Source organism: Ascaphus truei, chromosome 1 (assembly GCF_040206685.1).
Source record: "Ascaphus truei isolate aAscTru1 chromosome 1, aAscTru1.hap1, whole genome shotgun sequence".
NCBI classification, from domain to species: Eukaryota; Metazoa; Chordata; class Amphibia; order Anura; family Ascaphidae; genus Ascaphus; species Ascaphus truei.
This window is the reverse complement of record NC_134483.1, coordinates 496,897,268-496,909,197: the sequence shown is the minus strand read 5'-3', so window position 1 is coordinate 496,909,197 and position 11,930 is coordinate 496,897,268. Positions and strand designations below refer to the sequence as shown.

General features: G+C 45.9%; 1 long non-coding RNA gene across 1 annotated transcript in view; it reads right to left on the bottom strand.

Moving 5' to 3' along the window:
* Window positions 1-11,930, bottom strand: part of LOC142472097 (uncharacterized) — a 72,414-nt gene that overhangs the window by 20,685 nt on the left and 39,799 nt on the right. Inside the window, exons 2-3 of the long non-coding RNA XR_012789600.1 lie at window positions 4,041-4,253; window positions 2,529-2,704 (exon numbers count right to left, since the gene is read on the bottom strand). This is a non-coding gene — a long non-coding RNA (uncharacterized LOC142472097). The remainder of the gene's footprint in view (window positions 1-2,528; window positions 2,705-4,040; window positions 4,254-11,930) is intronic.

The following is an 11,930-nucleotide window of genomic DNA, read 5'->3' as shown; positions in this document are numbered from 1 at the left end:
TCTGTTCTGTACCTGTAGCTACTAATAATTTCTCATGAACATGTGTTACACGTGTACTACCCTGTTGTTCCCCATCTTCGCCCACCATCAATTGCTTCCACTGCAGCTATGCATTTTGGGAATTCACATGTAAATGAGCACGCAATGGCACGTGCTATATTAGTTACTGCTTTTAGTAGGACTACTACATATATGTCTATTTTGAGATATATATATACAGAATCAGACATATACATATATAGATGCAGGTATGCTTATATTGTGAAGACAGTATAAAAAGCAGTGTAACTATGCAAAATAACTGTAAGCAACGACACGCCTAGTACAGTAATATTTATCACCTGCTGGAAATTGTGACGGATAAATTCCAATGTCACGGTCACCAGCCAAGCCTTCCACGACGACGGTAAGTAATTTTGGCCGAAGCAGCTCCTCCAATGGAGTCAATATGAGACGTTGTGGTGTGGGCCCACCTCCAGTGCCAGTAGCATGCACGCGTTGGTCTTGTATTTTCTTTTTCAATTTGGACCTAATATCATCAAATCTTTTCCGACAATGATACTTGTCCCTGACACTATTCCCACAGGCATTGACACCAATGACTATTGTGTCCCACATTTCTTTTTTGCTTGCTGCACTTGTCCGCCCTTGAAAAACATATAAAAGATATGAGGTAAATGAATAATAATATAAGCACCAGTTTCCTACACTGCTAGCTGTTCCAAGTGATAGCAAACATGCTGTTTTATGTGTAATATGTGCAGCACATGAGCATTCACTACTAAACCTATACATGTAAGCAAGGTTGCATTCATATTGTATGCAGTTCTGGCAAATTGACCGCCTGTGTTTATTTGTCCTTGTAAGGCATGATAAAAAGCTGTGTTTCCACACTAATGAACATAGAAAGATATTGTGTACCCATATTTGCATATGAACAAAACTCAGATGACCTAGGATCACATGTATTTGAATAATAAATGTAAAGTTACACTTACCTACTAAATGTCCATATATACTGTCATAGTGCTCCAGAATGCCAGTGACAAGAGCCCTATTTTCCTGGTCATTGAAGCGAGGATTACGTGGCTTCTCCACACGTTTTTTCCGAGCAGGTTTAGGGTCAGAGCTTGGCTGGTGCTGACTGGACTCTCCTTCTTCCAATGGAAGAGCCTCCAAAAGCTGGCCACCAGCAAGCACGCCACCACCATCCACCCCATCAGCAACTGCGCCACCAGCAGCACTCCCAGCACCAGCACTCCCACTCCTAGCACCAGCACTCCCACTCCTAGCACCAGCACTCCCACTCCTAGCACCAGCACTCACACTCCTAGCACCAGCACTCCCAGCACCAGCACTCCCACTCACAGCAACAGCACTCCCACTCCCAGCACCAGCACTCCCACTCACAGCAACAGCACTCCCACTCCCAACAACAGCACTCCCACTCCCAACAACAGCACTCCCACTCCCAGCAACACCACTCGCAGCACCAGCACTCCCACTCCCAACAACAGCACTCCCACTCCCAGCAACACCACTCGGTGCACCAGCAACATCACTCCCCTGAACAGAACGTTCACTCCGACGCGTACTCCCACGAGTAGCACTCCCACTCCCACCAGCATCACTCTTCCCACGCTTTGCGGGCATACTTCCAGCACTCACAAAAAACAGACAAGAAATGTACAGGCAATCACACGACCCACTTCCACATATAAAACAAGACAAAGATGTAAACAAAACAACAAAGGACAAAGCTCACCCAATACACAACAAGTCTCTCAGTCAATATGCAAATGTTCAATCGTCCAGCTCTGTGCGTCTCTCTCTCTCTCTCACTCCCAACAACACAGAGAATGATTAGCAGTACACGTTGCCTTTAAATATGGCGCGCAATCAAAAACATGCTTGTTTCGCCTGATTCAGCAAGATTTGTGATTGTGCAACCTAACAGCACCCCGCCACGCACGCCGATACACCTGTGTGTGATCGGCTCATCATCGTGAGAGTGGGCGGATTTGTTTTCTGGTTGATTTTGAATGTATTCGGCACTTACTGCATACGGAGAGGGAAAAACGCCAATAACATGACTAATCGATAAGCTTGCCGATTTCACATAATCGTCGCTTACTGCATGAGGCCCTTAGATAGATTTGGTCTGGTGTCGACAGATTTGTCATTTTCAATAGTGTCCATTAAGTCTTTATAAACCATATCAAAAAATGTATCAACATGGTTCCCTTTAGATTGATAGGGATAAAAAGTAGACTGTGCTTTATAGGGTGTATGAATACAAAAAGAATCCTCACTTATTGTTTGTGGATTTATAATTACGTCAGTAGGCTGACTTGGTTCCTTCACTAATTTAAGAAAATGTCTCTTTAGAGTTATATTTCTTATAAACTTATTTAAATCTTTAAAGATATGAAATGAGTTTGCTCCCCATGACTTAGAAAAGGATAAGCCTTTTCTTAAAACACTTTTTTGGTCATTTGTAAGAATTACTGAACTTAAGTTAAAAATACCTTTATCATTAGATTTATCCAGACTCTTTAAAATTCTTTTCTTTTGGACCCCGGATCCTCCTCTTTTCCTTCTTCGGGTAGGGGTCTTTTTAGTTTTGTCCCAGAGTTCAACTTTTTTTGATTCTCTGCAGTCTGGATCTCTTTCTCTAGCGAACCGTGCCTGTTTCTTATCAGATCTAAAAAAAGGGAAGGGGAGGAAGAGGGGATAGGGGAGGGAGCAGGACGAATCACATGTATAGGTTCTGGTTTTCTAGCATGGGGACAACAAGAATCATTATGCTGGTGGTAGTGCATATCTCTTTTTTTATTATAATGATAATTTTCATCGTAATTTCTCCCTTTGTAGATAGGGTTTCTGGGATGTCCCTCCCTTTTGGGATATGATCTATCTCTACTTGGATAGTCTCGTCTATCCATATGGTAGTGTCCTCATACTGTAAGAGGACATGTGCAGAAGTATGCAATGGAGACTGTTTTAAGGTGAAATGAAATACGGCTTTTATTGCGCCTGTTTCTTTAACACAAGAAAACATCCAAACGTATGCAAATAAGGGGTCAAACAAAGCTTCTGTTCCACTTGGGAGTATTTCTAGTTAAACCTATGCAGTCCACAACTCCCTTTAGATTAGCATGTCTCCCAGCCCCAAACATATATCTTGATATGTGCAGATATACAAAAAGTCTTAGAAAGGAAAGTCTTATCTGTCTCTTGTAGGGGAAGGCTTTTTTGCTCCCCAGGTTTAGAAGTACTTTCCCCTGTGTCTTGCTGGCAGCGTGCAGTCTCTTCTGGCAGGCTCAAGACGTCTGTCTCCTTGTTCAGCTCACAGGTGTGCTAAGGAGTCTCACTTCCTGTCTCAGAGGTAGGCTTTTTCTAACAAATCTAATCTGCCAGGTGCTGGTCAATTAACCAGCACACTGCTGGATTAGAGGCAAGTTTTCTGAACAGGGTAAGTCCCCTGTTATGCATACAATAAAGATCATTTTTTTTAAACAAATAGTGTGTGTGTGTGTGTGTGTGTGTGTGTGTGTGTGTGTGTGTGTGTGTGTGTGTGTGTGTGTGTGTGTGTGTGTGTGTGTGTGTGTGTGTGTGTGTGTGTGTGTGTGTGTGTGTGTGTGTGTGATGCATGTATTGCCATGGGGTGCAGGAAAACAAAGGGTGTAACCGGGCACTACTAAATAAAAGTGGGTATCTATCAATTACAAGAAAATGAGTCTCCGGGAAGCGCAAATATATGTAAAGACAAAGAATATATTGATAGTGCAATATTGTTTAAATTAAGATCAGAATATGATGACTTGTCTCTCTAGTAAATACTCACAAACGTGAGGAAATATGAGGCACGTAAAGGTATCTTTTGGATGCTATAGATGTCACAGAGCGATCAGGAGATCCAGAAATCAATATTTCCCCTGGTATATGGGCTCCCAAGGACCTTATTAAAAGATAAAACTGGACATAGTGCAGACCGTATATACAGTTTATAAAAGGTAAGTGGATGATATTACACTCACATGGTTTCAATAATAAGCAAGCATTTCGATCACAATGGATCTCAGTGGCCGGATGGATAGTTGCTCCGCTTCCCTCTGCCGTGGCGTGCGTGTCACCGATGCGTTCCAGTAGAACCGGAAGTGATGTCATCCGCTGCGTCCACTTCCTGGGGTTCCGGCCGGCTTAGGAAAACGTCACTCTACGCGTTTCACCACATAGGTTTCATCAGGAATCTATCAATTACAAACTTGCAATAAATTACATGTCATGTGCAATAACCCAACAGTTTTAGTGCAATACAAATGTGCAAAAAAATAAGAATAAAATGATTAAATAAAATATTAAAAAAACCTTTACTATCAATATAACCTTCACCAAATATAGTGGGAAAAAAATTGATTTAAAGGTATAAATACAGCAGCTCCAAAAACCCTTGTGGACCGTTCTCTGGTCCCGAAATAGTGTAGTTGTCCAAAATTGGGGAGTGTTCGCAGATCTCGTTGTGGATATAGAAGATAAAAGAATGCAAATAATGGTGTAACCAGTAGGAAAAAATGTGTATAATAAAAAAATATATTGGTCCCACTCACAAAGTTGGGTCATACAGACAACCTCATAATCGCAAGAATATTATGGTGAGGAGTAAAGTATTCAGCAGCACAACTGAATGCGGGACGAAACCATGCCAGGACGCAAGATGCAAAACCTGCGCAATGCTCTACACAGCGGACACAATACAAATACCACACAGGAATCGGGAATACAAAATCAGAGGAAGGTTCACCTGTTCCTCCAGCAATGTCGTGTACCTCATCATGTGCATGAAATGCCCAGGGGGCTGCTACTACATAGGTGAGACGGGGCAGGGGCTAAACAAGAGAATGAACCTGCATCGCCATCGCGTCACACACGGAACAAGAGGCAGTCCTGTCGGCGAACATTTCTCTGACTCTGGCCATAAGATGAACGATCTGAGGGTTGCCATACTCAAAGGTAATCTTAAAATACCGAAAGAGAGACGGTTGCATGAATACAAATTTATGCAACTGTTCGGGACACTTAGCGGTGGCCAAAACAGAGATCGAAATTTTATGAGTCATTACTGACACAAGTGAACTCTCTTCCCATGAGCACTAAAGGCCATGTCTGTACATACAGTGCTATATGTATGCACACACAGCTGTCTCTTACACATACAAATACTCCTTGTTTTTCCATCCCTATACACCAATAGGGACCACATAGTATCTACACACACATTTAGTTATGCTAAAATCTCTCACATTTCCACACCTACCCACACCATTTATATTAACTCCCACTCCACACACACCTGTTGTAAAGCACTGTATACACTGTGGGCTCTCCATTTATTTATATTCACACAGATACACACACACACACACACTCTTACATCACTAACTTTCAGGAACCATTTAACACCTCTAGCCATAAATCACATCCACACACGGGGGAGGAACGAGCACAGATAACATTCCAAGAGACACTGTTCTTAAGTATACCCTTTGCTTGCTTCATTCATTGTAACATCGCCGGAAGAAGAGATCAGTGTATCTCGAAAGCTCGCACAAATAAAAGCGTTTCGTTAGCCACAGAACGGTATCGTCTATTTATTTTTTGATTATTGAAGCTCGGCTAACACGGTATTGATACCTCTACATATATATATATATATATATTTATTTGACAAAGGAGCTTTATTTGACAAAGGAAATATATATGGCGTGATGGCGCAATATACATGTAGCGCACTTCCCCCCACCCCCTGGGAGATAAGGCGTCTACGGTGTGTGTGTGCGTTACCTGTGGCTCGCAGGAGACCTGAACCTCCGCCACGGGGAGCCTAGGGTGTACCTGATTTGATATGTGACAGCGGCTCCACCTGTGCGGAATCCCAACTATGCGGGATAACCCCGTGCAGGACATATATGTACAACACACACTGATGCAATAAAACAATAGCACTTTACTGTTGGGCATATATGCAATGACAAACAATGATAACAATAATACTACTGGTACTAACCATACAGCCTCTCACGGCCTTTTCCCCCCCACTGTGTTACCCCACACCGTGTCCACAGTACCTGACGGAGTCCTCGGGCACCCAACCACCTTGGTGTCCACAAGAGTCTAACCCCCACCCCTATATGTGGTCAGCGCTGCCAATATGGTGTGTGTTACTTGGTTGGTGCACTTAGTGATGTAGGTACCTGCCGGGCACCCGGGTGTGCTGACTGGGAGACCAATGGGATCCTCTGATCTAGTGATGTCATCCGCCTCCGCGTGGGTGGTATCCAGCTGGAGTGTCCCCCGCATGGATAGTCTTTATCCCTTGCAGAGTGATCTGGTCCCAGATCACAATCCTCATGGTTCCTACCTAAGGGCCTGTCCCTGTAGCAGCCACAATCTTGGTATAGGAGTCGGGGCCTAGCTGGGGCCTAGGGGGATGTCTAGCCTAGTGCAGGAGTAACAGACCCCTGCACATACCTCTTACCCCTATCCTGTCCCAGCACCGACTGACTAGCGTGGTGTCAGCACGCGAAATGTATCCAACTGCAGGCAGCGGAATCCGATCGCGCGATTGGCTGCTGTGCCTCACATGATCTTGACGCTCCAGGGGCTGCTAAGGGTTGTAGTCCCTCTGGGAGCCCTTCCCTACACTGTCCGCCGCTTGCGCATGCGCGATCTATTGCGCATGCGTGCGCAACTCCAATATGGCTGCGCCCTACTTTGGGAGCCACCGGGAACCTCCCCAGTGCTCTGGCGATCCGATCGCTGCTCCGGCTCACCCCCTCGTCCGCAGTGCCGCCCGCATCTGTCCCTGCCTTCGCTGCTGCAGGCGCGAGCGCGCTGGGAGGTAAGGGGACGCACAATACAAATTCAATATGATCTTACAATAGTACATTGGACCCCAAATTTATCAATGACACCTGGCTGCAAAATCAGTGCAAAAAAAAATGCACTACATTTATCAAAGAAAAAAACAGAACTTTGGTGAAGATTGTTTTCATCCCAGTTTTGCAGCAGGTATACTTTGATAAATGACCGCCCAGGTGTCTACAATTGTTCAACATGTGAACGTAGTGTCTGTGTCTTTTTATAATATAAGGCAGAGGCAGTGCGGTGTAAACAGATGTACAGTTCACCTTTAGTGGGTTTGTTTTGTAATAGAAGCAGGAAATGTGGCTGTACTTCTTGTGTTACATAATGTTCCAGCTGAAAGATGTGGAACTCAGCTATTTGCTATGGACTTGGCATGGGATGCAGTCATCTGACCTCTGCACCACTTTGCAAATTTGCTGTCCTCCTTTTCTGCATACCCCTCAGAACCCTGCTGAAAGCCAGCCAATGCTGCACAGTCTATCTCAGTAACCACCGTTCTGTACTCTCATTGCACGGATCCTGTTAAATATGAGCATTTTTAAAGTTCAATCTTCACACTAACCTGAAACTAATTTAAGTAAAATGAAATTGTATCTACAGGGAAGCAAATACAAAGAAAATATATATATATATATTGTGACATAGTCCAAAGATATTAGGCAGCTTTCTGCCCAGTTTTAGGTCAGAAAGTGCAGGAATAGTGCAAATAATCTGTTCCACAGCTTCCATTAACTCGGGTTGGTGGATGGAAAATCCAGACCACAGTTTACAATGTGTCTAGTTCTCCCTCACCTGCTCTCCTAATCACTAGAACAGGTATTTAGAGCAGAGAGGGTTGCTTTTCAGTCTCTCTTCTTAGAGCCTGGAGGCTGGGGGTATCGCCGCTCCAGTACAGGGAGGAGGCCCCCTGCAAGTATCTCAGTACCAGAAGATTTGCCTGGACACTTGGGAACGAGTTCCCCACCATGAACAGATAAGCCAAACAAATGTTTATTGCTGTGTCTAAAGACTGTATGCTGTATCTAGTGACCCTAAATGAGAGGGTATTGTTTTAAGCTGGGAAACCAGGTTAGTTGGCCCAGCAAAAGTTAGAGAGGCTGATTCTGCTGTGTAGTTAGATCCCTGAATGGGATAGGATTTCTTTATATAATTTATTTTTGTTTCTTAAAGTGACAGTGTGTGAAATATTATAACAGTGATATGAGTAAACCGCTGAAGGTTAATATCTGAATGCCTCCTGCCTACACCTATTAAAGCTGCAGTCCCTTACTGGGATGAAAATAAAGCAGGCAGAAGCCTGAGTTAAACAACGTAATGCTTTGTATGATCCGGTTATTTGTATAATTAACCCTAGAAGACTGTGGCGGGAAGATCCCAGACAGACGTCAGCGCTACAAAAGAGGGGCATTTGTCACAATATATATATATATATATTTTTTGTGCCAAGTCTGGAGGATGACTCAACACAGAAATACAACTATGAAAGAAAAATCCTACAAATGGAATAAAAAGGACAAGGACCCATCATGATTTGGGCTATTGACATCTGAAAAGAGTTTGATTTACTATTGAAACTGTATTTAACTTGCACAGAAAATAAATGAGCTAAATTGTATCATGATCATATCATGTACACTTCTATGCCTCCACAAATAATTTCCCATGTAATTAAGACCCATGAAAGCCACCCCAGCTGACTAATACGTACACAGCATATTGGCCCATATTTACTAAGTGGTGGTATTCCATAAGACACCTTCTGATGCCATAAGACACTATATGACCTTTTCAAGTATATGTTCCTTAAAGTCCCAGATGGTATCTTAAATCAATAAATTACATACAGGCATACCCCGGTTTAAGGACACTCACTTTAAGTACACTTGCGAGTAAGGCCATATCACCCAGTAGGCAAACAGCAGTTCACGCATGCGCCTGTCAGCACGCCCTGAACAGCAATACCAGCTCCCTACCTGTACCGAAGCTGTGCGAAAGCGGGGAGAATATAGAGCCTATTACAAATGTGTTATTTACATCAGTTATGCACGTATGTGACGATTGCAGTACAGTACATGCATCGATAAGTGGAAAAAAGGTAGTGCTTCTCTTTAAGTACATTTTCGCTTTACATACATGCTCCGGTCCCATTGCTTACGTTAATGCAGAGTATGCCTGTAGTTACATGTGTAGCCATGTATATAAATGGTATACAGTTCTTTCTCATGCTGGCAGTAAAACCTGGTAAGTATGCAGGATTGCCAGCATCAATCATGGAGGTTTGCCCTCACATCCTGGTGAGGTGTCATATGTACACAAGGGGAGTGGTAACATGCTCTGTGTCCACTATTAGTGACACAAGAGGTGTGGCTGTTTTCTGAGTCTATATAAGATACAGCACTGCCAAAAGTTAGTGGTTAATCAAGTGTGCTTTATAGTGATTGGAGAGTGTTAAGCTAGGGACCCGTTATGGTCCAGTTCTGGAGGTCTGCAGCAGTTAAGGTTGTCAGATATACTAAATAGGATCTACACTGTGGGGACCTGACACAGGTGGTGATCTCCCTAAGGGGAGAAGTGACCCAACTCCATCAGGAGGGAAGGACCTTCTGAAGGGATGTGCAGCAAAGAAATGAGCAGCTAAGAACGACCGCTGTGAGGGGCAGCCTGCTAAAGATGTCAATAAAGATGCCCAGATTCAACAGACCCTTGCTGTGTATGTGTGGAGTCATTGCACAGAAGGAGGCACCACAGAGGAGGTCCTCATCAGTTACATCCCCCTGCAGATGCAGAGATCCTGATGAGGTGGAGGCGCTGCATCAGATGTGAGTAGGACTCAATCCCCAACTACTTCAGATACCTGTCTTGCTGATATCCCCATACCAACCCAGGGGGAGACTTGTACGCCAGCAGGTGCACCACACGACATACATACATGTAATTGGGCCAGTAGACCACAGGGGCCAATGTGAGATTGGGTGGGGGCCCGTAAAACCATTACATTTATGGAGGCGCTGCTGAGATACCTATCAACAGGACAGGCTTTTTCTAGGCACTCTAGGAAACAGGGAGAGTGTATGCTGCCAGTCAGTGCTGTGGATGGAGATGGAGCCTAGGGGTAGTCAGGGGCCTGATGGATTTGTCAGCTCGCAAAGGACGACCTACGATCCTGAGAGGAGTTAAGTGGGTCTGGAGACAGGGCTATAGCTGTTCTAGTCACCTTGAGGCAGCTAGTTGGTAAGATGCCTAAAGGAATAGGCTGTTAACGTGGTCAGGAATTCTGGAGACGGTCTGCGGTAGGCTGGCCAACAGTAGGTAGACGCCCTAGTACTGCATGGGAGAAGCCAGAGTACTCTAGCCAGTAACCAGGACACTTACCACAGAGCACAGACTCGGGGAAGGTGGACACAGCATACACAGAGAGAGTGAGCCTAGCCTGAGGTAGTGGAACATGAGTCAGACATACATAGATACACGTAGTTGGTGCATCGTGGCATTCTTTATTGCATCGGAATGGCAGCTGCCCCGCAGAGAGGAGCTCGATGTGCGATAACAGTAACTACCAAGTAAAGAAGGTGACTGCAAGAAGGGAAGATCCACGCGGTGCGAAGAATCAAAGATGGCGGACCGCGGCTGATGGAGGGAGCGCACGTGGTGTGCGTACTACTGAAGAACAAGCTGCAGAAGGAACTTTTGCCAGCATGTTGTGGAATGGCGCTAAGGCAGTGGCCGCGCCGCTTTGGTCCTGCCTAGGATCAAGGGATGCTACCTACAGTGTTGAGGACATTGTGGTTATGTGCGGTGAAAATGGAGAATCTGCTTGCCAGATGGTGAGCTACAACCAAAAATCTACGTACCTCAGTTGCTTATGTGAATGGCCGTGTGAACCAAGATGGCGGCTCCCGCTTCCCTGGGAGACCGCGTGGGCCGAGTGCAGAAAATTCTGCAAATGCAAAAGTTGCAAGGAGTTGGCCGGGATTGGCGCCAAGCAAAGAACCCCACCCTGCTGGGGGGTATGGCGCGAAAGCTGTGGCCGCGCCCTCATGGACTGTGACGGACTCAGAGCCAGTGCTGGGGCACCCAGTGAATCTGTGGGACCCTCCCCTAATATCTACCAGGGGGAGTGGTTTCCAATTGTGCAAATGAGAGTGGAGCTGGCTGAGGGAGGAGTTATCAACCTGACCCCTGCCCTTCAGTTGCGAGGAGCTCGTGAGCAGGAAAGACCACTACAGAAAGTGTCCCCTGTACCCAGCATGGCCAGCAAACAAGAGAAAGAGATGGACATCTCGGCCCACCCTTACTCTTTACCAGGAGGCTTCCTGTTAATCAAGGCGGGTGATACAGAAACAATAAGGTGCCTGTGCATGCAGTGCCGACTGCCGGGTGGTGTAGCCAGCACAACGGCTAGATGCCCCCAATGTGGCATCCACTACCTATGTGCCGTGCAGCTCTTTGTGCCAGGACAGACCGTGGAGGCGGGAGCGGACACAGCCAAACTGACGGCTGAAGCCTCGCACATGGTCCAGAAAGAACCTGTTGATCCCGGAGTATGGGGATCGCTCCTGATGATCAAGACGGAGCCTGAAGAGAGAGGGGTCTACAACCGCGGTAAGAATCGGGAACCTTACCGTCGATCCCCTATGGGAGTGCCATTCCCCGAGTCGGAGTTCGGATCCTCGGACGAGGAGCAAGCGACCCCGACGACGGTGGTGATGCGTCTACCGGCGGACCACTACAGCTGTGCTGCCAAAGAACCAGCAATTACCTGTGTCGCAGCAGAGCGGAGTTCCGAAGTGCCGGTGGTGGCAACAGCGGAGAAAGGCCTAGCCCAGGCCCGAGCGGAGCGGAGAGCTGAACCTTCACTTCCGGCGGCGGATGTCATTGTGGAGGAAGAGGTTCCGGTGGGGAGCCCAACCCAAGATGGCGGCGGTGAGTCCCACGAGATAGACGACATCACATCCGGCGGACACAGTGGAGCGGGATGCAAGATGGCCGCATCCTTGCGACCG